Raw genomic sequence first — 6,309 nt, forward strand, 5'->3', positions numbered from 1 at the left:
TTGAGGACAGACCTGACAAAGCTTCATGTTGACTTGTTAATAATCTGCCAGAGCTGCGAGCATCTCTGGAGACTTTCATCTGATGATTACACAAAGAAGGAACTATGTACCTCTACTGCTCAAGAAGAAAATAACATCCACACCTAGAAACACTTTAAACTTTCAGATTACATTGGATGCGTTGTTCCCCAGAGGATGAACCCTGTGACTGTGACCACTGATGTACTCCAGTGCCACCACGATGCTGAACAGACTAACTGGCCCCATAAAGTAAACTAATAATAATAATAATAGCTTTTATTTAGAAGCACCTTTCAGGACACTCAAGGTCGCTGTACAAACAAGAAAACACAAACTCCTGAACTCAACATGAAAATAAAGTTCCTCCATGTGATGAACAGGTCTGGTTTTAAAACGTACAGAGCTGCTCTGGGGTCCTAATATAAGATGTTATTTCTGTCCCTCTTTCAGCAGCAACACGCGCTTTAATTAGGGACCTCTGGCATTACCATACTTTCCTTTAACAGCCGGAGTAAATCCTCACACACATTCAGCTCAGTCCTCCGCCTGCCGCCCACAAACACATTCAAACACAGAAAAATGACTCATCAGGTTCCATATTTTAATTCCAAATGAAACAATGCAGCCTTGAAAAACCTGCAGCCGACTGTAACCGGACCCCCTGCCTCTCTGTTAAATTAGCTTTAGCTGTGACCTCTTTGGAAACATAAAAAGACTCATTCATCCAAATATTTTCTGCCTCAGTGGCCTTTTCATCTCTGGAATAACACGGCAGCGAGGATGTAAAGAAACTCGTCTCGTGCACAATCAGAATCAGCCTTTTTAGCCGGAGGGTGAGAGTGTCGCAGCGGAGGAAAGCGGAGAAACAAACCGCTCCACAAAGACTTCAAAGCTGAGAGTGTGTGAGTGTTGTAGTGCAAAGACTTGGTTTAAGTGAAATCTAGACACAGCAGGAGGTCCTCTGAGGACACAAGCAGCCTCTGATCTTCTCTGCTGCGACACGAACATCCAGCAGGCAGAGGCTCTCAGGTCCCGGCAGGTAAACGTTGATGGGAAAAAAAGATTTTTGTTGCATTTTGTTCATTTAGGGACCTGTAGGTAGTTTAATGTGTCCTGTACCAAAGGAGAAAAACATGTTATCTTTTCCCCATTTACTTAAACTCACAACTCTGATGCCAGGAACAAAAACTGAAGCCTATAATACATCAAGTTCTCAGCGTCTGAATGACTTAAAGGTACAAAGAGTTTTGGTGTTGCTCCAGTAGATCCAGTCGATGTGTTCATCCTGCAGCAGTGAAACAGGCTGTAATGGCTGCCACATAATCCTTGATGGGTCAAAGGTCGTCCACTAATGGAGTCTGGTGTGTGTGCAGAGAGCGATGTAACGTCTGTGTGTGGTTAAAACAATCATCTTCTTCTGTAACAAAAAGGTCTATCTCTGTAGGGATCCTTTCTGTCATGTTGTCACACACTTAGAATAACAATCTGAGCCTGTCAGTGGAAACAACAAGAACTGGAGATCCGCATGAGCGCTTCCAGGGGTCCGTTTCACACAGCAGGTTCAACAAACTCTGAGTCTACCCCTGAACTCTGAGTTGATCTACTCTGAGACAGGAAACTCTGAGTTTTTGGTTCCAGAACAGCTGATCAGAGTTAGTTCAATCAACTCTGAGTAGGTTCAGCCAGAGTTAAGTGACTATTAAAAGACAGCATTAATGGAGCCCCGATACCACGATTCACCATGGCAACGGTACACAAAAAGAGGTCCTCCTACGTCACACCAGCGGAGCTCGAAATCCTCACGCGGACGTTCAGCGAATACGAGCATGTTTTTAGAAACATAAAGTAACACGGCTGCAGCTGCAAAAGAGAGAGAAGCGGCTCGAGTGAACGCGTCAGTTTGAACTGGTCTGTTTATTTAATACTTCATCACGACCGGAAGCTAAAATGTATATTAATTTAGGAGCAATCCAGCGGGAGAAAAAAACATACATGGAAGCAGTTAAAAATAAAACAGCAGAACATCATTGAAAGGTGCGGCTCAGGCAGAACAGGCTCATGGCTGAACCTCACTTCAGTCAGATTTTAAATATGAAACAGATTAAATATCATTCAGTGGCTGTTTTAATGTGCATCAGCTTTATCCCTAACATGATGCTGACTTCACATACATTATAATTCATGTTGATTAAACTGAATGTGTTAGTTTAAAAAATAAATCCAATAACTTACGGCGTCTTATCTGAGCGCTCTCGGCAGTGGTGGTGGAAAATCTACAAATGATGACTTTGACACAGATTTGTCTTTTGATTTTTCATCATCATAATTATAAAAGACTTTTGCAAAGCGGTCAGAGCAGCACAGAGACGCAACGTTTCTTCTTTTAATCTGTAACCGCTCAAACACGCGTGAGACGGGCTGAATGAATGAGGAAGTGAATGAGGGTTTTATATTCTAGAGGGAGGAGACGGAGCGAAACTCTGAGTGTCCTGAAGAAAACCTGCTCCCGACCAGGTGAGGTTCATAGAGTCTGTTACTACGGTAACTGACCGAGAGCTTAAGTTACCTCCCTTTGTGAAACGGAAAACTCAGAGTTTCCCTCATTTCAGGGTTAACAGACTCCGAGTTTTCAATAAACCCGCTTTGTGAAACGGACCCCAGAACTCTTTGCACTTGTCTGCTTGCTTCATAGGGAGCTGCTTGGGTTCTGTCAATACCTTAAACATGATTGACCTTGTGTGTTAAAGTTCTGACATTTAAAATAAAGTGTTTTGTAGCTCAAACAGGGAAAGTTTCAGTGCAATCATTTAAACCTGAGCTACAGCTGGATGGACGCCCCTCAAAAGGCATTTTTATGTATTTGGTTCACATTTATTTGAGTCGGGATCATTATGTGTCTATTTACATAAACACAGTCAACAGCCTTTCAACCTGCTGCGCCATAAAAACCACTAAACACCCACTCAAGTAATCAAGCAGCCATTACAGGCGGCCTGTGTCACTGCATCACACAACAGAACCTGTAATCAGAGCGGCTCCATCAGGGCCTCTGCAGGGACCAACAGGAGCTCAGCAGAAGGTTAACAACGTGATAATTACAAGAGCAAAGTGGAGTCTGTACACACACTGTAGGCTATTATTGTAAAACAGCAGGACATTAACATACTGTCGATAAAACAGAGATAACACTGCTATTTTTAGATCCTTTACTCACCATGAACTGGTGTTAAACTGTGCTTCAAGTTAGCATGCTAACATGGCAACGCCCAAGCAGAAGTTTGGGAAATCTAGGTGAGCGTTAGATAAGAAAATCACTGTCATATCTGTCCTTTATATGTTAGGCCACAGCCAGCAGGCAGGTAGCTTAGCTTAGCATAAAGTCAATAGACTGAAAATAAGAAGTGGGCATAGCCTCCGGGTCTGCAAGGTGAGGCCATGGTGAAGAGTCTTAAACCTGCATTGTTTCTAATGTCTAAGGCGAAGACCTGGAAGACATGATACCACACCTCAAACCCTCCCACTGCTGTGTGGATATTCTGCCAACAGATTGTTCATGGCATCAGATCTGGTACAGACTGTAAACTCGTCTGCTCTCAGGTGTCTTTCAACAGGCCCTGAAAACAGCAGTCATCAAGCCACTGTTAAAAAAGAACAACCGAGACAAGTCACAGACGAAGAACTATAGGCCTATATCCAATCTACCATCTTTAAGTAAGATAATCCAAAAGGCTGTCTTTCAACAGTTGAACCACTTGTTAACAGTGAACGACTGCTTTGACGTCTTTCAGTCAGGCTTTCGACCACACCACAGCACTGAGACGGCTCTCATCAAGGTGAGTAATGACATCCGCTTAAACTCAGACAGTGGCAGAGTTTCAGTCTTAGTACTACTCGATCTTAGTGCTGCATTCGACACAGTTGATCATAAGATATTACTCGACCGTCTGGAAAACTGGGTTGGACTTTCTGGCACAGTGCTAAACTGGTTTGGTTCTTATTTAAAGGACAGGGACTACTTTGTGTCTATAGGTAACTTTACACCTGAGCAGACAAAGATTACATGTGGAGTTCCCCAAGGCTCCATTCTGGGGCCTCTTCTGTTTAACATCTACGTGCTTCCACTGGCTCAGGTAATGGAAAACAACAACATTAATTACCATAACTACGCAGACGACACACAGATGTACATCACAATGTCACCAGGGGACCATGGCCCCATACAAGCACTAGTTAAATGCACTGAACAAATCAATGAGTGGATGTGCCATAATTTTCTTCAGCTGAACAAAGACAAACAGAGGTAGTTGTTTTTGGAGCGATTAAAAGTCAGCGCACAGCTTCAGTCATTAGTGTTGAAAACCACTGACCAGGCCAGAAATCTGGGTGTAGTCATGGACGCAGACCTGAACCTTCAAAGCCACATTAAAACAATCACAAAGTCGGCCTGCTATCACCTCAAGAATATATCCAGGATTAAAGTCGAGCTGAAACGGCATCTCGAGAGTATCTAGCTTCCGTATCGTGACGTAAGTGAAACAGGACGTGCAGACGGGACATATCATTAGAGGGATTTGATTTGTTCGTTAAGAAGTGGGCGTGTCATATCATTCTTGGCGCTCTGCGGCTTAATGTTACAGATTGATTGACAGGTGGATGTCATGATATTATTGGTTGAAATCGGTTGGTACAAGCTGACGTAAGCACACGTGATATTTTGTTTTACAGGAAGAAAAAATGATCTTTTGATATGAGAATACGAAGAAATTGATTTTCCGTATTTGTTTTGGCCTATATTGTCAAATAGATGCACAATATTACCGGGGATGTGTCTCAGCAGGATCTGGAAAAACTGGTCCATGAATTTATCTTCAGCCGACTCGATTACTGTAACGGTGTCTAACGGAGTCCTCACTAAGACCAGGACAGTGGATCACATGACTCCAGCTCTGAGGTCTTTACGCTGGCTCTTTACATAGAGGTCGCTGCTCGGTCTCAGAGTTTTTAAAGTGGATCTATAAGTTGAAATGATTTCCTCACAGTACGGTCAGGCGCAGGTGATTGAAGGATCACCTGAGCCGACCTCCTCAGGACTTCTTATTTGATATTATAAAGTTAGAACTCCCCGGTCAGGAAGTTCAAACTCTCTTCTTATTGTTAGAAACGTCTCCAGACCAGACAAGTGCGAGAAAATGGACCAAACATAAAAACAACCCACAGAAAGTTTGTGTTCTCTGCATTTATTTTTGTCTTCTTTTATTGTTGTACTCCGTGTGAGGAGCATAAATATCTTACAGAGCGAGAACATCAGTGTGGTTATTTACAAGATATAATAAATGACGTACAACTCACAATGTCGGCTTGTGTTCGGAGCGCTGAAGAAGAGGAAGAAGAAGAGGAGGAGGAGGAGGAGGAGGAGGAGGAGGAGGAGGAGGAGGAGGAGGAGGAGGAGGAGGAGGAGGAGGAGGAGGGAGGGGAAAAGAAACAACTACAGTCATTTTACCGTTCTTCTGAGAGGACACGGCCCGCCAAACTTAAATTGCATACAGAAACAAGAGAAAGAAGTGGCTTCCTCTGAGTGGCATGATGGCAGACTGACTGCAGAAGTCCCTGTTCAGCCCTGGAGCCTATAAATACACAGAAACACAAACATCCAGTGTGTCCAGGAGGAGACTTTAAACTCCCGAAAGAAGAGAAAACTAAACTCTTGCTGCAGGAGGACTTCCACAACGGCTGCCTCCAACACGACGGGACAGTCAGAGTTAGGGTCAGGAGATCTTTCCCAGGTATGTGCTAACAGTGAGAAAGCAGAGCAAGGATGTTCATGTGTTCATGCTTCAGCAGTTGGCGAGTAGTTATCAGAGAGAGAAACACGAGTGTCCTTTTCCTTATGTTTGAAGTCAACAGAGCGAGAAGGCGAACGCAGGAAATCAAACCGACTTAACGTACGGTTGACTAAACTTTCACTCTCACGTTCCTCCCTCGGGCTTCTCTCTGGGAACACTGAATAATTCATCTGAAAAGAAGGAAACTGAAGCAGACGGCTGCTGTTCAACACGACCACATCGCAGCGGCACCGCAGCCGAGGCCGAGCGGACACTCCACCATCGTCTGTCAATACTCACACAGGTCTCTGCAGCACCGATCAATACAGCCGGGTCCACAGTTGTCACATCGGATATTTCAGATTCACACACATGGACCAATCAGAGCTGAGGGGCAACAGTGTGAGCCATGTTTACTACGGCTCGACTACGGACCTTTTTAATCCAACATGCTGGGAGACTTGTC

The 6,309-nt window shown here is 44.0% G+C and overlaps 1 protein-coding gene across 1 annotated transcript in view; it reads right to left on the minus strand.

The window, feature by feature from the left end:
• Positions 1 to 5,242: 5,242 nt before the first annotated feature.
• Positions 5,243 to 6,309, minus strand: part of sucla2 (succinate-CoA ligase ADP-forming subunit beta) — a 19,209-nt gene continuing 18,142 nt past the window's right edge. The window contains exon 11 of the mRNA XM_069663424.1: positions 5,243 to 6,309. This exon is cut by the window's right edge and continues 1,619 nt beyond it. The gene's annotated coding sequence lies outside the window, so the exon portion shown is untranslated.

Source organism: Semicossyphus pulcher, unplaced genomic scaffold (genome assembly GCF_022749685.1).
Source record: "Semicossyphus pulcher isolate SPU_LCO1_2020_fin unplaced genomic scaffold, fSemPul1.0.p SCAF_15, whole genome shotgun sequence".
Lineage (NCBI taxonomy): Eukaryota > Metazoa > Chordata > Actinopteri > Labriformes > Labridae > Semicossyphus > Semicossyphus pulcher.